Source organism: Sinohyriopsis cumingii, chromosome 1 (assembly GCF_028554795.1).
Source record: "Sinohyriopsis cumingii isolate HCF-2022 chromosome 1, ASM2855479v2, whole genome shotgun sequence".
In the NCBI taxonomy this organism is placed as follows: Eukaryota; Metazoa; Mollusca; class Bivalvia; order Unionida; family Unionidae; genus Sinohyriopsis; species Sinohyriopsis cumingii.
The window spans coordinates 78,123,306-78,146,828 of NC_142961.1; the positions used below are offsets into that span (position 1 = coordinate 78,123,306).

The following is a 23,523-nucleotide window of genomic DNA, read 5'->3' on the forward strand; positions in this document are numbered from 1 at the left end:
CACGCGCACTAGAGATGTTAACGGGAACAACAGTGTTTAAACTTTAGGCATATTTTTTATATTGAGAATAAACAAGTGTGCGTTGCGAATTCTGAGAATAGCGATTTATGTTCCAAAATAAACTCACTTATATTGGTTGTGTTATAGAGAGGCATAAAAATAATTAAAAAAAGAAAAAGTGAAAACCGCTAACCACTCTTCACCAAAACTTAACATTGATGCTCACACCATCAGACGCTTGGTATCTTGTCTAATTCTGAACAAGGTTGAAAAAGAGGCGGTTATCTAGCCCGATAAAATCCTAATATACTGAAATGGTGAAGACTTGTTCAGTGTTACAATGATTATTATGGAGTAGATTGCTTAGAGAAAGAAACTAATCACGCTGTTTTAATTCCAGATCCAAAGGTATAGTTCACTTTATGTCTATTTCCCAGCCCCTTCGTAATTATCCTGGCTATGACAACAAAAATAAAATACACGCAATTAAGAATTCTGCGGAAAATGAAAAATCATGCCAAGTATCTCTTTCATATTGCTTGTAAAGAAGAATGGGAAGAACAAAGACAAATTTCAGAAAAAGGAAAAGACTAAACGATTTATGTAGAGTCTGTAATTGGCATATTTTAAAACATACATATTTTCTAAAGTAAAATGTTTAATGTCTGAAGACGTTTTTTGTCAAGAATTACTTGAAAAAATCTCAGTATTCTCTTTAAACAATTTTGATATCTGTGATTATCCCTCTCCGTGGCGCCTGCTTCCGCCATTTATATCTTTGCTAGTGCTTAGAAACACTATAACATGCACTGGCATCGTTGCTGATGTTTTTACGTAGAAAAAGATACGAACTTTCATCGTTTAACTTATCTGTCATCAGAAATCACAGAGTAAGGGAGAATTATATGAAATAAATACGTCGTCGGGGCCTCACAGACATGGAGGGGATACTTTTATGAAACAAATACATTATCGGGGCCTCTCAGACGTATAGGGGATAATTATATTAAAAAAATACTTTGTCGGGGCCTCACAGACATACAGGGGATAATTATATCAAATAAATAATGTTATCGAGGTCTGACAGAATTACGGGAGAGCTATGGTAGCTCTGTTTATAGAGCGTCTTACTCGTAATCCTAAAGTTGTTGGTTCAATATCTGCCCAGGCCAGCCGGGCTCGGTTGCCTCTCTGTGTCGTTGGGAAAGACACTTAACTCCCATTTTTTTCTGCATGATGTTAAAGATAATGTGCTGGAAAAAATTACACACACACACACACACACACACACACACACACAAATTCCATGCGAGTCATTCATTTAACCTTTGTATACCTGAACCCACAATGTCGGATAGTAGTTAAGTGGGGCACATTAGGGACAATGGGACTTAGCATTAAAAAGACCCCTGGGTCAGATTAGGGACAATGGAAATTTAACATGGAGAGAAATCGTGGGTCACTTTAGGGACAATGGGAGTTTAACATAGAGTTTGGGTCTGTCTAGGGACAAGGGAAATTAACATGGGGAATAGAGTTTGGGCTTTTGGGATTTTTTTTTTTTTTTAAATTTTTTTAAATTTAAATTTAAATTTTAAAAAAAGGGGTAGGCAATGGAAAGGCTATCTCTTTTTGAGAAATATGGCTGGCCCTGAAAAGGGCCTTTGGGTTTATGTTAATGTATTCATTAACATAAATGGTACCGCATTGGTCTTCTTCTTGTCCTTAGGCTACGTCTCACTGTTGGTCCGTAAATCAGCACTCTTTTCAGGCATCCTTGTCTTTCTACGAAGATCCTACGTATCCACAGGCTGGTGTTTGTCCTGTGGACAACGGTCCACTTGGATCGGACATACATGGGTATGTCCGTCCGGAACATCATGGAAGACACAAGCGTAGAAGATTGCACATCGGTCCACATCTTGAAGCAACGAGAACAAGTGAATCAATGCACTGAACTGCGCTTATTTATAGGTAGAGGCAGGATTGAAACGGATTGAGTTCATTCACCAATCCAAACACGCGTTACAAAATTCAGTCAGCCCGCATCCAATCCGAAGAGAGTAGTCTGTGACGTCAGTTGGTCTATATAGATTCGCTAGCGCTTGTGTGCAGTCAATCTATGCGACAGTGATTCAACATGACGGAAACTCAGAAAACGATCCATTGGGGTGCACCAGCAGGGGAGACTGCCCAAGGGAACCCGGACTTACTTTCAGAAGAGGTACATTGGGATTTTGTGGATTTTCTTACCTCGCAAGAATTTGTTCCGGAACCTTCGTTACCTTCTTCATTACCGCAAGTGGAGAATTTTAGACAGAGACAGAAAGAAGAATTGGAGAAATTTATGCAACGACAAAAGGAAGCGGAACAAGCTTTTCTCCTACAGCAACAGCAACAGCAACAAGAAGAGGTAAGAAAAAAACAACAGCAACAACAGCAAGAAGAAGTAGCAGCAAAGAAACAAGAGGGTGAAAATCAAACGGCTACGGTACTGTTGGACATTTTAGCGGAGTTAAGAAGTCTGAAACAAATGTATCAGACTTCTTTATCACGACCGAAGAGAATACGACCTTCCCGAGCTAAACACGCCAACCCTGTGACTAAGCCTGTCGTACCACCCTTAGTGATTTCAACCCAATCATCAGAAGTAGGCCTTGGCCGTGGCAAAGGCTTAAGGCAGTTAAAGTTGATTGGTTAAACTCACCCCTACACCAAAATAAAAAGGCCCTTTTCAGGGCCACCCACATTTCACGAAAAGAAATACAATTTCAATTTGCCAATAACTCAAAAATAAACCCCACCCATTTTACCCTTATAGTACGTGTCTGTGTATGAGTGCGTGAGTGTAGCTTCTTATTTTAAAATCAAAACTCAAAGACACTTACCTTATATCATTCATGTATTCTTTTATCCATTTTTTACAATCCAATTCACAATTCACCACAGAACACTTTAATTAAAAGTTCATTGACTTCTTCTTTCTGCTTGTTTAGTCTCTCTGTTTTTTGAATTTCTTCACCGTTTTTTCCTCATTTTCTTCCCTTCTTCTTTTCTTCTCCTGTTTCTTTGCTTCTTTTAAATAGAATTGTCTTCTTTCTTCCTTTTCTTCCTCTGAAGAATCCCTCTCTTCTTTCGAAGAATCCCTCTCTTCTTCCGAAGAATCCCTCTCTTCTTCTGAAGAATCCTTCTTTTCTTCTGACTCCTCTTGTTTCTTTTTTGGGCAATCTGGAGACCAATGTCCTTTTTCTTTACAATAATAACAGGTATCTTGACTTTTGTCTTTTTTAGCCCCTGTTTTTTTTTTCTTTTTTGACGGTCTGGACACTCTGAAGACCAATACCCTTTCTTCTGACAGATATAGCAAGTATCCTGACTCTTATCTCGAAAGGAAGGAGAGTAGTCCGTCGGCTGGTCTGAAGAGAATTTTCTAATGACCCCTCGCAAAGCTCTGACGAAACGTTCCATCTGGGTAGTCTCTTCCATCGTTCTCCTCGGTTTGAGAGTGAAATGAATAGTGAAAGGACAAGACACAAACTTTTTATATACGCTGGTTTGCCATGACTATAAATTAGTCTATGGTGTTTGAACTTGAGTCATTTGACGTTTTGCACTCAAGATGAAACGATCCCATTCATTCGAGAAAAAAGAAGAAGAAGAAAGTAAGAGGCAGAAACGTGATATATCGCCTCGTACCAGGGCCGAAATCTTGGCACAAATTCATGCCAGTGATTTTGAAGAGGACATGAGTGAACCAGAATCCGAACCCTCTAAACCAAGTTCACCACCCTTAGTCAACCCTGAAAAGTACTATTCCATTCGAGAGACGGAAAAGCGCTCCTCTAGAAAATTTAGAACCACGGCTTACACCTACACGGTGAAGTTTAAAGATTTCAAGGCCGACGTACCTTTGGAGAAAGCAGAAGTGTTTATCACCGAGATGTGGGATTCTTTGCTCACCGCACTCAAGCGACAATGTCAACCCAAAGAAGACGATCGCTTGACACTATCCATAGATCACGACGGTTTGAAATCCCCTGTTTGGATCGAGTTTAGCAGACCCGCAGAACTAACCCCTTCCAAAGTCATGGACAAGATTCAACACGTACAACAATCTAATGACCAGTTTGACATCACCGATGGTAAAGCCACACTGAAAATGGCTCACGTCTCTCTTCCTCAAGGGACAGGACGCAAAAAGGTCCTACTGGTGAACGACCTTCGCAACACCAAAAAGAGTCTCGTCCGAATTAACAACCCTCAAGACCAGATGTGCTTAGCCCGTGCCATCGTGGTGGGACGAACCTATGCCAACAAGAACGACACGGTAGAATGGAAAAGAACCTGGGAGAACATTCGAAAATCGAACCGAACCAAACAACGAAACGAAGCAGAACTCCTGTTGCAACAAGCTGGCCTGTCCAAAGACACACCCTGTGGCATTCCTGAGATGCAAAAATTGCAAGATGCCCTAGCTCCACGCTACACCTTGAAAGTGCACCCTCAAGAAATGCGCGGGTCACTGTTGTTTCGAGGCCAGGATTTTAAGGACGGAAAATACATTCACCTTTATTATCACGATGACCATTTCGATACCATTACGAGTATCACCGGATTCCTGGGATACAGTTATTATTGTGAGAAATGTGATTATGGTTATAACAATCGAGAGCAACACAAGAATTGTGGATTGAAATGCCCAGGATGTTTGGCCTCTCCACCCTGTCTGAGCGAAGAACCAGTGTCTTGTTCGACTTGTCTGCGCACGTTTGTCAGCCCTGCCTGTTACCAGCAACATTTGAAAACACAAGGTTCACAGAAGAAATGTGCTTGTCAACTCCTGAGATTGTGCCCTACGTGTGGACAAGGCATACTTACCAACAATGCCAAGGCACACGTATGTCGAGGAAAGAAAAAATGTCACATTTGTCACCACATCGTGGACTTGGAACACGAATGTTACGTGCAAAAATACCAACCCCCACCAGAGAAAGAGGACGGTCACAAGAAGAAAGGCAATTTCATCTTTTTCGATTTCGAATGCATGCAAGAGACTGGCATTCACATTCCTAATTTCTGCGTGGCTCATCGAGCGTGCGAGAAGTGCATTCAAGAACCTATCTTCAGTCATTGCCCTCACTGCAGCAAGATTCCTGGAGGGCGTGAAAAAATCTTTCGGGGACCGAACACGTTAGCCGATTTTGCCCAATGGGTCTTAAACCCCATCGACAAGACGTGGAGCCAAGAGGACATCGAACGTTACGGAGATTGTCATCGTCATGCCACGGTGATGGCTCACAATTTCTCCGGATACGATGGACAGTTTCTTTTGAGGTACTATACGGAACATGGCACCGAACGTCCTAAAGTGATTTTGAACGGAGCCAAAATCATTTTCATGCAAGTGGGACAAGTGCAGTTTAAAGATTCGATGAGTTACTTGGCCATGCCTTTGAGTCGAATGCCTAAAACGTTTGGAATGACAGAAATGGCTAAAGGGTACTTTCCACACTTTTTCAATACGGAAGCCAATCAACACGCCGTTCTACCCCATTTGCCTGAGGCTCACTATTACGACCCCGACAACATGCGTACCGAACAACGAGAAGCTTTCTACGCTTGGTACCAGGCTCATGCCTCTGACCCCTTCGACTTTCAGGAAGAAATGTTAAAGTATTGTCGTTCCGACGTGGACATTTTACGACGTTGCTGTGGAAAATTTCGAGAACTGTTCATGGAACACGGAGGGGTCGATCCTTTGAAAGAAGCTTGCACCATTGCCAAAGCGTGTTCCTTAGTGTACCGCCAACGATTCATGCCTGAAAACACCGTGGCTGTCATCAGTCCTCAAACGACCCACTATGTCAAGCGTCAATACTCGGTCAAAGCCCTACGTTGGTTACATTACTTGTGCGACAAGGAAGACAAATGGATTCAGCATGCCCGCAACGGAGGAGGCGAAAAGACCATCGGAACGTATTCGGTAGATGGCTGGGACTTAGAAAACCCCAAGATCGTGTACGAGTTTAACGGTTGCTTATTTCACGGATGTCCCGTCTGTTACCCTGACCGTGACACTAAAAATCAGTTTTTGCAACGAACCATGGAAGACTTGTACCAGGACACTTGTCAGCGACGCCTAAAGTTAGAACAGCAAGGATACCAAGTGGTGGAAATGTGGGAACACGAGTACGATCACCGTTTGAAAACCGATCCCGAGTTTAAACGCCTCGTGGAAAGTTACCAGTTCATGGACCCGCTGAACCCGAGGGATAGTTTGTACGGAGGAAGGACCAATGCCACCTGTTTGCTGTACCAAGCCGACGAAGAGAAAGGAGAAGAAATCAAATACTTGGACGTGTGTTCGCTGTATCCCTACGTGTGCAAATATTGTCGCTTTCCTGTAGGGCACCCGCAATTGCTGACGGAACACATCGACCTGAAAAACATTCGACAATACGAAGGCTTGATCAAGTGTAAAGTTTTGCCTCCCACGAACCTATACCATCCCGTCTTACCTCACCATTGTCAAGGCAAACTGATGTTTCCCTTGTGCCGTACTTGTGCCGAAACGTGCAACCAGGACCAACCTTGCCATCACAGCCAGGAAGAACGTGCCTTGACGGGAACCTGGGTCAGCGTGGAATTGTTCAAAGCTCTGGACATGGGATACCAACTGTTAGAAGTGTACGAAATTTGCCACTTTCCCAAGACACAACAGTACCACAAGGGTGACCCTACTCAGAAAGGCATTTTCGCCGACTACGTGGATGCCTTTTTGAAACTGAAACAAGAAGCCAGCGGCTATCCTTCCTGGTGTCACACTCCCGAAGACCAAATACAGTTCAAAGAGAAATACTACGCACAAGAAGGTATCTCTTTAGACCACATCGAAAAAAACGAAGGCAGGCGATCGTTTGCCAAAGTGATGTTAAATTGCTTGTGGGGTAAAATGGCACAACGACCGTGTTTACCCAAGACGGAATATTTGACAGAACCTTCCCGCTACTTCCAGATGATTCACGACAAAACCAAATACATGAAACACGTGGACGTCGTTCGAGAGGATTTGATCTTGGTCAATTACGAAGAAGATCTGGACTTTGTACAAGACGACCCTTTTGGAAATGTCATCATTGCGGCTTACGTGACAGCTCATGCTCGCTTAAAATTGTACGAAGCTTTAGAACTGTTAGAAGAACGCGTCCTGTACTTTGACACGGACAGTTGCATTTACATCCATCACCCGATTCAACAGCACCCTGACATCGAAGGAGACCGTTTAGGAGCCTGGACAGACGAGCATCCCGACGACAAGATTCTAAGTTTCGTCAGTGGTGGTCCCAAAAATTACGGCTACGAATACCGGGACAAACAAGGAGAAGTGCACACGACGTGCAAAGTGAAAGGACTGACTCTGAATCATCGTACCAGTCGAGTGGTCAGCTTTGGGGTATTGAAAGAAGCCTTGCAATCGGGAGAGGATGGAAACTTTAAAGTGACCACCTATCAACCGAACAAGATTGTACGTTTACCCACTCACCACATCGTCAGTCGACCCTTGGAAAAAGTCTATCAAATTGTATACCAGAAGCGAGTGCGACTTCCCAATCACTTCACCTTACCGTACGGTCACGTCGGTATTGGTCTGTATATGAAAAGGAACCCTAGGCAAGATCGATAGTTCATTGTTCATTGAAGTAACTTACCATGTCGTTGACGAAGAAGAAACCAGATTGGTTAGGAGTCAAATGTTGGACATCACCGAGACCAGGGTTTTGAGGCTTGGACACAAGAGGTGGCCCAGTATGCACGAGAGTTATTCAAGGAAAAAAGTTACTTTTCAACCTGTGTTAGTGACGGTGCCAGAAGAACCCGTCACCCAGGACAGGACTGTCGTGGACAGGCCTGAAAGACCCTTTCGGGAGGAGACTTGTGTGACCTTACCCCTACTATAGAACTGGTTAGAACTTTACCCAAAACATGTTGTACAGACACTTGTGTTTATTCCACGTTCATGGTTATCATGTGCCTTTTATTCTTGTACTTAAGCCTTTGGCTTTTATGCATTTTTGTCTTTCGTATTAATGTTTGAAACATTCAATAAACGTGTTCTGAAAAAGTATATAAACTCTTGTCTTGTTTGTTTTTCGTGTCACAAGTGACATTTCTCACACCATGGCTACCTCTGCTGTCTCTGCTCCCTCTTCCTCTACTGTCAAAGTCATCGACGAACACTTAGATCGTGCCAGTTGGGAGGCTTTGTATCTTCGCCATCCCTTTAACATGCTCATTGCTGGACCTAGCGGTTCAGGCAAAACCGAATTCGTCAAACGTTTGATCGAACATAAACATCATTTGATCGATCGACCCCCTCAACGAATCGTGTGGTGTTACAAAGAGTGGCAATCGGCGTACAGCCTCTTGCGAGAAAGTCAAGGCGATTCCATCGTGTTTGTGGAAGGCATTCCTAAAGAAGACGACGGCATCGTCTCTGACTCCCGTCTAACCCATTTGGTCATTTTCGACGACATGTTAGGAGAAGACGAAGAAGAAATTAAACTGTGGTTCACGCGCAAAGGGCATCACCGTAATGCCAGTGTCGTTTACATCACCCAAAATTTGTTTCAACAAAGTAAAGCCCATCGCACCATCAGTCTCAAAGCGCATTACGTGGTCTTGTTTAAAAGCCCTCGAGATAAATCGCAAGTGCAAGTCTTAGCCAAACAGTTAGGAACGCCTTGGCTGACTCAGGCGTACGACGATGCCACTCAAACTCCACACGCCTATTTACTCGTCGATTTGAAACCTACGACTCCCGAGGATTTGCGATTTCGTACCCACTTGTTTCACCACTGGTGCCAAGACGGAGGTCCTGTCCTGTACACGTCTCCGTCCTCGACTTCATTTCACTCCCCATAAAAAAATCTATAAAAACCTCAGACCCTTTTTCGTCTGTCTCACTCTCAGTGCGAACATGACGTCCCTTCAGTCGCATCTTCCCGTCAAATTGATTCGTGCCTTGTATGGCATCAGTCGAGAAAAAGATCCACAAACACGAGCTCGTGTCTTAGAAGCTAGTCTCAAAGAAGTCTTACGATGGTTCACGGTGACGGCACGTCAATCACTCCAAGGAATCATTCAGATTCCTCATCAAACCAAACGCTTTTTCGATCGAAACAAAGTCGCTTTGGTCCAACTGGCCGATCCCCGCATCGACACTCAAACCAAAAAACAAATCATTTTGAAACCTGGAGGGAGCGGTACACTAGGAGGGGTCATCATTCGCTCTCTCTTAAGATGGGATCCTAATGCCCCCAAAGTTATACCCAAGACAAAAGTCCAACGAAGCCCCAAGAAGAAAAAGACCAGGTCCCCAAGGAGAACTTCTCCAGTGGCAGGACCCTCCTCTGACCAGACACCACCACCACCCCGGAAAAAGAAAAGAAGCCCCCAGAAAAAGAAAAGTCCACAGAAAACTAGCCGCAAGAGAGGCACTTCGGCCAGGACGCAACCTTACACTCGCAAACCACGACCTGCCACGGCAGTGACTGCGTCTCCGGCAGCTTCACGTTTGTCCACTTCTCCGTTAATGACACCCAGAACTGAAGAGTACTTGGAGACGTTGATCACACCAAGAACTTCTCCGTTGATGACCCCCAAAAGAACTTCCCCAGTGGCAGGACCTTCCAATTTAGTGGCAGTGGCTGCTGATCACAAAGTACCTGCTCCCAAAATCAAAGTTCAAGAAAGATCGGGCATGTTACAAAGTTTACTGGATTTGTCCAAGCAAGAACTGGCTCGATTTAGTCCGTTACGTACCCCTGCACGACGTGTCATGCCTGTCCTCAAACTAATACGACGTCAAGACAATCAGTGGCGACGCGTTCCAGTATAAAAAAGGCCTGTGACCAAGTCGGGTATCAGTGTTTTTTGGTGCTCCTGAAGACTCAAAGATGTCACCCTCCAGAAAACCCCAAGGAAAGAAAAGGAAAGGACTGCCACCACGTTTAGCCAAACATGGGGACATGTTATCTGTCCTGTCCAAAGCTTCTCCACCCCTACGAAAAAAACTCATTCAAACAGCCTCCAAAGAGGTCATCGATACCGTGTGCGAATGTTGTTTGAACGTTTTGAAAGGCACGATCCCTTTGTCCAAACACCAGAAACAATGCTTAGGCAAACATCGTCACGTTCTTCGCCAAATGGTTCAAAAGAAAATTCCCATTCGTCAAAAAAAGAAGATGTTAGTGCAACATGGAGGTATTTTACCTCTCTTGTTAGGCCCCATACTGAAAGGAGTCTTGGGAACCATGTTCGGAGGACTGGTGGGAGCAAGATAAAAAGGCCTCGGAAGTTCCAAGATCTCAGAATCGACCCCTGACAACCCCATGGAAGGACGAAAACTAGCTTTAGTGCCTTACAAACCATGGATGGAATACCATCGGTGGCAAGAACAACACACCCCGCATTTACCTCCCAATCCCCATTTGAGCGAGATGTCCCAGTTACAACACGAATTGCAGTCCTTGATGGATCGCCAAGATTTGTCCGAAACAGAAAAATCACAAAAGTACGGTCAACTCTTGCAACGACTGCAACTCTTTCACCAGAAAGCTTTAGACGAAACAGCTCTACCCACTCTGAAAGATTTTAAGACCTTGATGAAAAGTCCAGCACCAGTACCAGTACCAGTACCAGTACCACCAGTACCCGTGACCAAGACAGAAAAAGGAGAAGAAGAGGAAGGGTTTCAAACTCCACCAGAAAAAGTACGCAAGTTAACAACACCACCTACCTCCAGAATTGGATGGATTAAAAAGATGATGGCCACCCCTTCTTCCTCACAAGAGAAAAAGAAAGTGAAGACAGAAGTGAAGACAGAAGTGAAACAAGAACCGATATCCCCCGCTCAGACATCCTTCTCCTCTTCGACACCTATTGCTGGCCGCACACGCAAAGCATTGCAATCCAAGAAAGTACCCCAAGAGAAAAAGAGTAGCATCCTCCAAGAGTGGGTGTCTTATTAACACACCAACCAACACAAAAAAATGGAAAAAGTCTTAGCCAGCATTTACTACGATCCCTCCCATCCTGCAGGTTACGCAGGAGTTCAAAAATTGTATCGTGCTGCCAAAACGCGACTGAAAAGTCTCCGTTTACCTCAAGTGCAACGATGGTTACAAGAACAAGCTACCTACACTTTACACAAACCCATTCGACGCAAGTTTGCCAGAAGTCGCACCCGAGTGGAAGGCATCGATCATCAATGGCAAGCCGATTTAGCCGATGTCTCTCATTTGGTCAGCTACAATCGTGGCTACAAATATTTGTTTTGTGTCATCGACGTCTTTTCCAAATTTGCTTGGGTCGTACCCTTGACTTCCAAATCGAGCAGCGAGTTACTGCGAGCCCTGCAACGGGTGTTGAAACAAAGCGGTCGTCACCCTCTTCGATGGCAAACGGACAAAGGCACCGAATTTCTGAACCAAGCTTTCCAAAAAGAATTAAAGAAACGTGACATTCATTTTTTTACCACCGAGAATCCCGAAACCAAAGCCAGCATCGTGGAACGTTTTCAACGCACTTTGAAAGAACGCATGTGGAAATATTTTACGCATCACCACACTCTGAAGTACATCGACATCTTACCGCACCTGGTGCAAGCGTACAACCAATCTTACCATCGAAGCATCGGACGTGCCCCGCAAGACGTGACTCCCGACAACGAAGTGCTGGTGTTTGAGCGCCTGTTTGGTACGTCCCCGACGAGGGCTGTCCCCAAGAAAAGTGGAGTGTTGACCATAGGAGATTGGGTGCGCATTGGCAAAACCAAACGCACTTTCGACAAAGGTTACTTACCTAACTGGACGACCGAATTGTTTCGCGTCACTGGACGAGTGCATGGCCGTCATCCTGGGGTCTATAAATTGGAAGACATGAACGGAGAAGTGCTCAAAGGAACGTTTTATTTGCCCGAGTTACAACGTGTCACCAAAAAAGAAGACGACGTGTACGACATCGAAAGCATTCTCGAACGCAGAACCCGTAAAGTGGGCAAACGACGTATCAAAGAAGTCAAAGTACGTTGGAAAGGATATCCACCCAGTTTTGATTCTTGGATCGACGCTTCGCAAGTCATCGACTATAAAAAGAAGTGACCATCATGCCTTTTCACACAGCAGACGCAGCTACGTCGACCACTCCTCCTTCACCTAGTTCTTCTGTGCAAGATTTACAAAAACAACCCTTGTGGGTGTGGTGTGGAGAACGTGTGCCTAAAACGCAAATCGTCTTTTTCTGCCAAATCTTCGTGGTGTATTGTGTCATCGGGGCAGCCATCGCCAATTTGAGTTTACAACAAGGAGACAAACAATTGTGGACCATTTTATTGAGCAGTTGCATCGGTTACCTGCTTCCTAATCCCTCCCTGAAATTCACCTCGAACGGGAACCCCGGGAACCTTGTGTCCAGTGCCAGTGCCAGTCACCACTTCAATCACAACCAGAACCCCATTTTAGACGGAGACACGCCTCTGGCGTCCAGTAACCCCTCGGACAGCCACAGAACTCTGGAATTATGAGTCACCAAAACCAATTTTACTTAACCTTACCCAGTGACAGTTCCATGGAGGTGTTTCCCAAGAACACGTTGTGCTGTTACACGGCCAAATTACCTCAGGCCATCCAGTTAGATCACGAAGCCCATTGGGAAGTGGCTTTAGTAGAAATGATTCACCCGACCCAAGTCCTCAATGTCCTTCCCAATCAAAATTTTTTTTGATGTGGAAGTTCATGACGAGCAAATGCAACAGTGGATGGATAGCAATGTCAAATATGACAAGAAAACCCGTACACAAAAGTACACCACCTATCACTTGTTCATTCCCCCAGGCTATTATTTTAGTGGTCAACATTTGGTCAGCACCATTACCTCCAGGTTTAATGTCGTGTTTCTGAAAGCTTTGGAGCATGTCAACAAAAATGTCACCATGGAGTATCACAAAGCAGCTCGTCGCTTCTTGATGAAATTTGAACGGAGTAAAATCCTGTCCATTTTATTTTGTCCTGAATTGTTTGACATGTTGGGCGGAGACATGGACATGAGAAAGACCATGATCAAGAAAAACGAATTACCCATCGTTTACGACAACGAGTCTTTTAGCAAGTTATTTCGTGCCCCGGTAGAACTGAACCAAGGACTGAATTTGATGTTCGTGTATTCCGATGTGGTGGAGTACAACGTGGTGGGACACACCTCCGTACCGTTACTGCGTGTCATTCCTTTCAAAGTGGATTCTGCCACGAACACTGACGAGGAAGGTGGAAACACTTACCACGTCCACCGCGAATTTGTCCATCCTCACTATTTGCCTGTCAGTAAGTCGTATTTGGACACGGTCAACATTGCTATAAAAGGAGATCTGGGACAAAATATTCCATTCACCAAAGGAAAAGTCACGGTGAAACTCCATTTTCGAAAACGGTTCTCTCACGACTCTTAAGTCATGTATCCAGTGTACCGAGGGGTTGCTCGACAGCGAGGACACGGCTTAGGAGATATGTTAAAATCGGCCTTTCGTTCGGTGGCCCCGGTGTTGAAACCGATGGTGACACGCGGATTGCACGCCTTGAAAGATGCGGCACTGACGCAAGGCAAAGAATTTCTCCAAAATGTCATCATCGACAAACAAAACCCTAAAGAAGCCTTCATGAGGGCAGGCAAAAATGTCTTGCTGCAAACGGGCAAAGACATTTTAGGCCAACGAGAAACACCTATAAATGCCCTGCACGCTACCGAGTCAGGCATTCAGCAAGGACAAGGCAGAAAGAGACGACGAAGAAAACACCCTTTCACCAGACTTCAAGCGAGAAAGGCCAAGAAAAGAAGAACCGTTCGAGACTTAGACGTTTTCGATTATTGAGAAAAGAGACAAAAAAATGATGCACCGAGAATCTTGCGCTTGTTCCAAGACGGAACTGGATCTGTTTGCCATGCCCCCCACGATGATGACGATGCAAGAATCCCAGTGGGTGGAATTTCACCCCGTCTCCTCACTGACCGATTCCGCTCCCATCGAGTTTGAAATCAAAGGACAGCCCGAAGATTACATCGATCTGAATAGCAGTTACTTGTACCTGAAAGTCAAAATTCTAGATAAGACTGGAGGTGCTATAGACGATGAAGCAGTAGCTCCCGTCAACAATTTCATGCATTCCTTGTTCAGTGGAGTGGACTTGTATTTGAATAACAAACTGGTCAGTAGCAGCATGGATACTTACCCTTATCGTGCCTACCTGGAAAATCTCTTGACGTACGGAATAGATGCCAAGAACACTCATCTCAATGCCTGTGTGGTATGGGAAGCTGACGAACCTACCAAGTTTGAAATATTGGAAACTGATGAAAAGAAAGACAACAATGATGGATTTGTAGAACGAAGAAAGAGAATCACGGGAGCCGACACAAGTTTAGAACTGATGGATCGTTTGCATTTGGACATGTGGTTGCAAGAAAAGTATTTGCTGAACGGGGTGGATGTCCGCCTGAGACTGAATCGTAGCAGTGCCGCTTTCCATTTGATGGCTGATAGTGACGGTTACAAAACCAAAATCCTAGAAGCCAGACTCTACGTACGCCGTGTGGAAGTGTTACCTAAAGTGGGAAACGACATCAGTCAGACGTTGAGCAGAACGACCGCCAAGTATCCCATACGACGCGTGGAAGTGAAAACCTTCACCATTCCCAAGGGACAGCGATCCATGATCGAAGATCATCTGTTCCAAGGACAGTTACCCAAACGTTTGATCGTTGGTATCGTCGAGAATACAGCCTTCAACGGAGCTGCCGAAAAAAATCCTTTCTACTTTCAACACTCTGGCGTGTCCAAAATCGAAGTCAGTCGCGATGGCAAGACCTTGTGTACCCGACCTTTCGAACCTGACTTTAAAAAGAAGAATTACTTGAGATCGTACTTGTCCTTGTACGAAGCCACCGGACAGTTAGGAACCAATACCAGTCACGGTATTACGTACGAGGATTATGCAGGAGGCTACGCTTTGTGGGCTTTCGATTTCACTCCAGACCAAGGCAGCGACGAGGGACATTTCCACCCTATAAAATCCGGCCAGATTCGTGTGGAAATTCAGTTTAAAGACCGAGACCCTGATGAAACGGTGAACGTCATCCTGTATGCAGAATTCGATAATACCATAGAAATCAACAGTTTGAGAGAAGTCATCCTAGATTACTAGAAACCATGGAAGACTGTTATCCCTCTTTACCTAGTGGAGAAACTTTTAGTGTTGCATTGTTGTTAAAAAATGTTAGAGTTGTTGTTGTTTAGTGTTAAGTGATTTTTGAATAAAAAATGTTGTGTTTTGAAAAAATTGTTTGATGATATATTGTTGGATTATTGTTAAAAATGTTAGAGTTGTTGTTTAGTGTTAAGTGATTTTTGAATAAAAAATGTTGTGTTTTGAAAAAAGAATGCCTTTGTCTTTTGTTTAGCTATAAGAATGTTGGATTGATGCTCTTTCATTTCTTACTATCCCTCTCATGACACTCACTAAACGTTGCGACTCAAAAACCGTGTGGGGATGTTTTCCTTCACGTCCGCGCTTTGACTTTAAGAACCGGGTTGTTTCCAGTCTAACCATCCATTGTCGACTCATCCTCCTAAGAAGATGTGCTCCAAACTAGCTAAACTCAACGAAGCCTACGTGAATTTGCATAGGGTCAGACACAGTCTGATACCGAAGCCAGAAGAAATAGAGAATGTGAGAATGTTAAAAATCACTGAAGACCTGATAGAAGAGCTCTTCAGAGAAGAAATGAACAGGGAAAAAGAAGAATGGACAGAGAAGTACAGACTTCAGAGACAGCAGCAACAACAACAACAAGAGCAGCAGCAGCAACCTGAAGCTGACAGAGGCTTTGTCGATTGTCGTATCGACACCAAAGAGTTCTTCTTCTCTTTCCGAAGAAGCAGACCTATCGCCAGAAAGTCTATCCTCAGAGGACATCGCATTCTTAGAAACTAAAAAGAATGCCATAGCAAACAAAAAAAACCAGCCCTTTTCAGGGCTACCCAATACTCTAGAAAAGAAATAACAATAGATTTGCCAATGTGTGTAGGTAGAGTAGTGTGAAAATAAACACTAACTCTTTTTTAAAAAAAAATGTGAGGGTATGTGTTTGTGTGTTTGTGTTTGTAAGTGGTTAAGTAAGTTGGTATGGATAGTAGATTAAAATGATGTCTTTTTTTTTTTGGTGTTTTAGGTGTAAATTTGGGGTTAGATTGGATTGCTTTGCGTATGTGGATAGTCTATTGAAGTGATTTATAAAAAATTTTAAAATAGTGATGGGTAGCATAAAAAGTGAGTGAGTGTTTCTTTTAGGTCCACGCGTTGTTGTTTTTTGGTCATGATGTAGGTAAGATCAATTTTATGTTTTTTGGGGATGTTTTCCTTCACGTCCGCGCTTTCACTATAAATTGAAACTCGTTCGGCAGTCCAGCTACCCTTGTTGATTGATCAACACCAAAAATGAACACGAGACTGGAGAAACTGTTGGAACTTCATGTGCATCTGGAATATGCCAGGCGCATATTAAATGAACTGGCCGCGGAAGCCATTGTGGAGGAGGGAAGGATAAGAGAGGAGGAGGAAAGAAGAAACAAAGAAGAGGAGGAGAGAAGATATAAAGAAGAAGAGGAAAGAAGATACAAAGAGGAAGAGAGAAGATACAAAGAAGAGGAGGAGGAGGAAAAGGAGAGAAGAAGAAGAAATTTCAGAATCCCAGAGAGCGAAAATTGGGATTCTGAAGCGACATATCCTGCCTCTGCTCTCTCCCCCAAAAAGGTAAAAAGTAACTGGGGGACAAGATGTGTATGCGGCGCCAGGCCTGGAAGGTGCCACCATTAACCAGGTGTCCATGAAGTTCCAAACAAAAAAACAGCCCTTTTCAGGGCTACCCAATACTCTAGAAAAGAAATAACGATCGATTTGCCAATGTGTGTAGGTAGAGTAGTGTGATTATAAACACTAACTCTTTTTTAAGATAGTGTGAGGGTATGTGTTTGTGTGTTGGTGCTTGTAAGAGCTAAGGTATGTTTGTGGGAATAGTAGATTATGGGTTTCTTTATTGTTTCTTAGCGTAGGTGAAGAGTATAGTTAGGGTTCTGTAAGCGCTCACGTACGATTGTGTGGATAGTAGATTATGGATTAGTTTATTGTTCTTAGCGTATGTGGAGAGTATAGTTTGGGTTTTGTAACCGCTCACGTACGATTGTGTGGATAGTAGATTATGGATTCGTTTATTGTTTCTTAGCGTATGTGTTTGTGTGTTTGTGTTTGTGTGTTTGTGTTTGTGTTTGTACCCGCTCACGTACGATTGTGTGAATAGTAGATTATGGATTTGTTTATTGTTCTTAGCGTATGTGAAGAGTATAGTTTGGGTTTTGTAAGCGCTCACGTAAGATTGTGTGGATAGTAGATTATGGATTTTGTTTATTGTTTCTTAGCGTATGTGGAGAGTATAGTTTGGGTTTTTATTATATGAAATGAGAAAGTATAGTTTGGGTTTTATTATATGAAATGAAAAAGTAGGGGGATGTTTTCCTTCACGTCCGCGCTTTTCGTATAAGAACCCACAGTATTCGTCGTTCAAACCATTCTGCAAAGAATAAAAAAAGAAGATGGCTTCTAACCAAATGGACAAAATGGAAAAATTGCAAAACGTCCTCGACAATTTAGGAATGATAGAGCAAATGTTGGTTAACCTAAACGAGGATCACTATTCTTATAGTCCCCATCGAGTGAAGATGGAGATAAACAATTTACGAAAAATGAAGGTAATCATCAGTGATCTGTTGAAAGAAATAAAGGAGGAGAAGGAGGATGAAGAGGAAAGGATAAGGATGAGAGCATGGAATGAAAAAATTGAAAAAGAAGAAGAAAATGAAAAGAGGAAGAAAGAAGAGGAGGAAGAGAAGAAGAAAGAAGAGCAGGAGAAAAAAAAGAAAGAAAAGAAGAGAAAGAGTGTTGGAGATAAAATAAGAACTTGGTGGAGAAAAAGAAGAAACTAGAAGAAGAAGAAGAAAACCCAAAGGCCCTTTTCAGGGCCAGCCATATTTCTCGAAAAGAGATAGCCTTTCCATTGCCTACCCCTTTTTTTAAAATTTAAATTTAAATTTAAATTTAAATTAAAAAAAAATTTAAAAAAAAAAAAAAATCCCAAAAGCCCAAACTCTATTCCCCATGTTAATTTCCCTTGTCCCTAGACAGACCCAAACTCTATGTTAAATTCCCATTGTCCCTAAAGTGACCCACGATTTCTCTCCATGTTAAATTTCCATTGTCCCTAATCTGACCCAGGGGTCTTTTTAATGCTAAGTCCCATTGTCCCTAATGTGCCCCACTTAACTACTTCGGATAATAACTTTCTATATCCTACGCGACAGCCATATTGCTTAATAAAGCTCCAATGCCCCTGTTATGAACAAAATTCGTATATGCTAAATCACTTGAATAATACCGACTCTTGAAAGACACTGGTCCTAAACATCGTTGCGTGCCATTAAACATGATAATATCAACGTTTCATCACATTATGAGCCATGTAATTTCTCTCTCGAACTGCATTACCCGGCCCTTTTTCACATGTGTACGAATTAATCTGATGTTGATCGGCGACATCCGTGGGTCAACCGATTTCAGTCGAAAGCTGGCACACAATATTTCATGACGTCACCGTTGCAAACATAAGAAACCAATACCATGCTATGTCGGATACGGTAGGTAATCCGTATGTGATGCACTATTCTCATCTTACGTTTGATATGATGCAGCACTCGGCCTAGCATTTAAAAGTATTTTTCTTCAAAGGCATGACTGATGTGCATTATTTTTTCCAAGTCCGTGTCGTGTGCTTACTAATTACTATTGAAATCCGCAACAGCTGGATTTGTCTCTTCAAAGTATTCCAAAGCTCCACATGATCACCAATATTCATCCGAGTCTTACTTTTGTCGAATGCACGCTTTTTCTTCACAGATCCGCCTAAGAAAAGCGGGCATGTCTATTTTCATTCACTGTGGTATCAATTTGTCCATCACGCGCGAATGTTATTGTTATTAGATTAGTCACTAACGGAATTTTTCGAATTGTCACATTGCTATTTTTGGAGCACTCCTGAAAAGAACGGAATTACGAGTGACTTCGGGGATTAAGATGTGGTACCTTTTAATTCTAAACTAAATATTGGAACGTTGTTTAAACCTAACATCTTGATTATTTCAAAGAACGGTTAATGTCAGATATGCTTTTTTAATAAATCATTTCCTTCCCTCCAGACTTTAATTAGATTGAAAGAATCTTGAAATTTATGAATAATGGTGGCATTGGGGCTTTGAATGTGCACGGTCTAAATAATGAAAGTATTTTGCTTCCAGAGAGAGTCAATTTGACAAATATTAGGGTGCTCATTTTTCCACAGCAAATGTTTTTAACATATAAAGGCATGTGATTGATGATTCGTTGATATACATGATGGCTCAGTCGCTCAAAGATAAATCATTGGGATGCAGGCTTGGATTAAGCTGTTATCATGCAATCTTCCACCACTAAGATATTGTTTTCCTGTTTCATTGCCAATAAAAATACAATATCAGTGCCCATCTTGGACATACGCAAGTTATATCTTTGAGAATTCATTAGCAGGCAGCGGAAAAGACAGAAAATCTAACACTTTTGAACAGCATAAATAGCATGAAGTCAGTTGTTAAGGTGACGTTTTCCCTAGTAACATAACGAAAATACTATAAATGTCTTGTTTTCTGCATTTACTAAGTTTAGACAGAATTAATTATAGTTATGACTCATATATAGCTTTAAGGAAATAGCATACGTTCCACTTACCAGTTACGTTTTATAATGCACAATTTAGGCCGTTCAACACATGGCAAAGTCTCCTTTGAATTAGCCTGGTTGCAAAGCTACCTACAGACTTGCCGTGTATACGTATAAATACAATTATTTGACCCCTCTCCAAATACCGTATTTCCCCTTTGTATTCTTATACACACGCAAAACTCTCTCTCTCTGCATGTATGTCTGTCTGTCCACATCAGTATCGAAAAATGAATGAATTTTAATGGTTGAATGAATATCACTGATAGAACTATTGCAAAATAGGATAACACCCACTGTCTGACTTTTACACATAGAACTTACAAGAAATCACAACTAGACGATTTACAGTTACTCTTTCAGAAACCTCATTAACCTATGATTGAGAGAAGCTCACGGATTACACATTGTTTGACATTTTATGAGCAGACAGTTGCAATCCTTAAATTAAAAACTAAAACTTTGACAAAAGTTAAAAAAATTATTTACTAAAGTTACAATGTTGATATTTCCCTGGGCTTTGGGTTACTTTCTTGAAAGCAAATTCACTACTTTTCACATAAAATTTCACATTTTCTTAATTTTCTCTTTAAATTCCGTCTGCTTCCATTGTTGAATAATTATGTACATTAACTTTGGACATACTTCGTGATGTATTTATTCTGTTGTGGGTCGAAGTGGACTGACGTTTCTTCGCTAGCAGAAAATGGCAAGTCACTCACCAGCTTACCATGTGGAGATGTTGATATGCTTTTCGGTGCCCCTTCCCCCATGTGGGACGAAGCTTTCCCCCTCCCGTAAATCGACCCCTCCACCCCTTTTAGTGAAGGCTACGCCTCTTGTCGTTTCCACTTTTTTCTTTTTCAAAGGATAAGGTCCTAGCTAAAGATTTAGGTTTTTTTGCTGTTATGCAACACAGTTTCTTTAGCTAGAAATCCTGGCAGTTTTTTACAACTTAGAACACAAATATTCTTTATAGTGTACGTCAGGTGTCGGATAGAGACATTAACTTCATTTACATAACCATATACAAATTAGTTTTAATAGACCGAGTAAGTATGAAATTACGATCTGTGTTGTGTTGGAAATCTATGTCAAGGTGATTACATATTCCTGAAGATACAGATGTTTCAAAGAAGACACGGGGGGGGGGGCGTATTTGTGCATGATTTTGTATGTGTATGATTGAGAGAGATTGGTAATATTTTGCCTTTGAATAAACATGGGAAGATATATATGTTTTTATCTAGGAAAAATGTGACATATTTGGGGAGATGCTATTGAGAAAATTACGAGACAATTTTCATCTGTTAACATAATTTGTAAAATGCATTTAATATGCCTTATATATATATATATATATATATATATATATATATATATATATATATATATATATATATATATATATATATATATATATATATATATATATATATATATATATATATGTGTGTGTGTGTGTGTGTGTGTGTGTGTGTGTGTGTCTTCACTGTAACATAGTCATCCAGAACTCTTACCGACAAGTTCTTTCTTGGTCAACGTGTTAGGTGGTCGGATATGACGGGTGCAATTTTTGACAGTAAAATTCGCTTACGCGTTAGAACATTAGCATTGTCATCTCTTTCTAAATTGTATATATTTGCTCTTTATTATAAAGCGACATATTTCAGCCGGAATATGATTTTGGACCGGTGTCGATTAAATGATTCAGAAGTGCAGTATCTTTGACGGCGAGTGACTCCAATAGCCGAGAAGACTCTTAACGATATGTCAAGTTATATATATATATATATATATATATATATATATATATATATATATATATATATATATATATATATATATATATATATATATATATATATATATATATATATATATATATATATATATATATATATTTGCAGTGGACGCTTTTAATTAACAGTTTCTAATAGATCAGTGAAATTAAACCGCCGTGAACTTTCAGAGCATGGCGGATCGCAAAATTTACTAACAGAACCCCAATTTAGAGTTACTAATAGACGGTACATCATTCATAAAGTCAAGTTAATAAAAAGTCAGGCTTTACGAAAATGTAATCTCCATAGTAAATTGTCATATTTAATTATTTTCTTTATTGTTTAGCCTACATTAGCAGTTATTGCTATCTCTTTAATTAGATCCAAGTTCTCATGAGGCCATTACAATACGCCTTTCTCGCCAAACAAAACGTTTCCAAAGAAAAAACGATTTTTAAGACACCATGTACATGTAATGTAAAACATTTGCTTGCGGGATATACACGGTAGATATCTTAATCACGAAAACGAACTAATCCACAAAACCTGTGAGACATAGTACTTATGGCATGGTCGAAAGAAAAAAATCTTGAAGTGTCTGGCAACCCATTTACGCACTGTGTTCTGCTACCAATTAGGGAGATAATTCCTGAAAACTTGCTGGACGGAAGACAAAGTAGGAAAATGTCCTTGAACGTTTACTTGACTGAAGACTAAGGAGGAAGACAGTCCCTGAAAACTTATTGGACGGAAGACTTTACCGATGATAACCCACTATAAAAGGGGACAGCTTCTACCAAGGTTCAGTCAGAAGAGGGTGGTGAAAACGTACCACAGGTGTGACAACAGAAAACTTCCCTTTTTAAAGCTTTTAAATGACAAAGCATATGAATATGCACATTTCACTAAAAACAACCTATTGAAACAAATATTTTTTTAAATAAATTATGTGAGAGTTGCGATGGTTGGGGTGGGGTGCTCCCAATATTTTACTTAAATTATTTTTGAAGTCCCACCCAGGCTTAATTTGGGTTGGAAGTTAAATTAGTGAAAGATCGATGTAAAACTCCGAGCTCCCAGTCAGCAATGCAGACGGTCAAATGATTTAATAAATTCAATGAATAACAATTTAATAAAAATTTAATATTCAAATGATTCAAATTTCCCAAGTACTCTCCTTCCGCTCGACCCTGTAATAGCCTATTGCATCACTTTATTAGTAGTGTGAGATAGATTTCCACCTGTCCTTGTATTCTAATCATCTGTGTATTCTTCTCTCCTATTCCTCCCAATTCCTTCTCCTCTTCCTCCCGATTTTCTCCAAATTCTTTCTCCTCCTCGACTTCTCTATACTCCTTCTCCTCCTTCTCCACTTCATCCTCCTCGGCTCCTTTTCCTCCTCCACCACCTTCTATACACCTTCTCTCTACCGACTAGACTTTAGTCGACTCCGACTGCTCTGTTAGTCTCACTTTAGTCTCCACCTCTTGGAGACTCGGGACTCAACTGAATAGGAAGTTCTGTCCCCAAAAAAGCTTTCTGTGAAAACACAAGGACGGTACAATATTTTTCCTTAACCCTCTCATCTCACACTACACCCTGCCTATCATCAGATAAGGTCTATTAAATTTATTCGGTCACGCATTAATTCACATCGAAATACTCATACCTTCATACATATATCAATAACTTGCGTCATATCAGTACATAATCCTAATCCCATTATACTAAATAATATCACAAAAATCAGACATATTCCTTTACATTACAACTCGTACAAAGTAAACAAATATTCAAATATCAATGCTCTGATATATCCATACGTCCAT

The 23,523-nt window shown here is 41.6% G+C and overlaps 1 protein-coding gene across 1 annotated transcript in view; it reads right to left on the bottom strand.

Annotated features, from left to right (window-relative positions):
• LOC149807173 (neurocalcin-delta A-like) overlaps positions 1-19,979 on the bottom strand; it is a 55,112-nt gene extending 35,133 nt beyond the window's left edge. Inside the window, exon 1 of the mRNA XM_089934711.1 lies at positions 19,920-19,979. The gene's annotated coding sequence lies outside the window, so the exon portion shown is untranslated. The remainder of the gene's footprint in view (positions 1-19,919) is intronic.
• Positions 19,980-23,523: the final 3,544 nt, after the last annotated feature.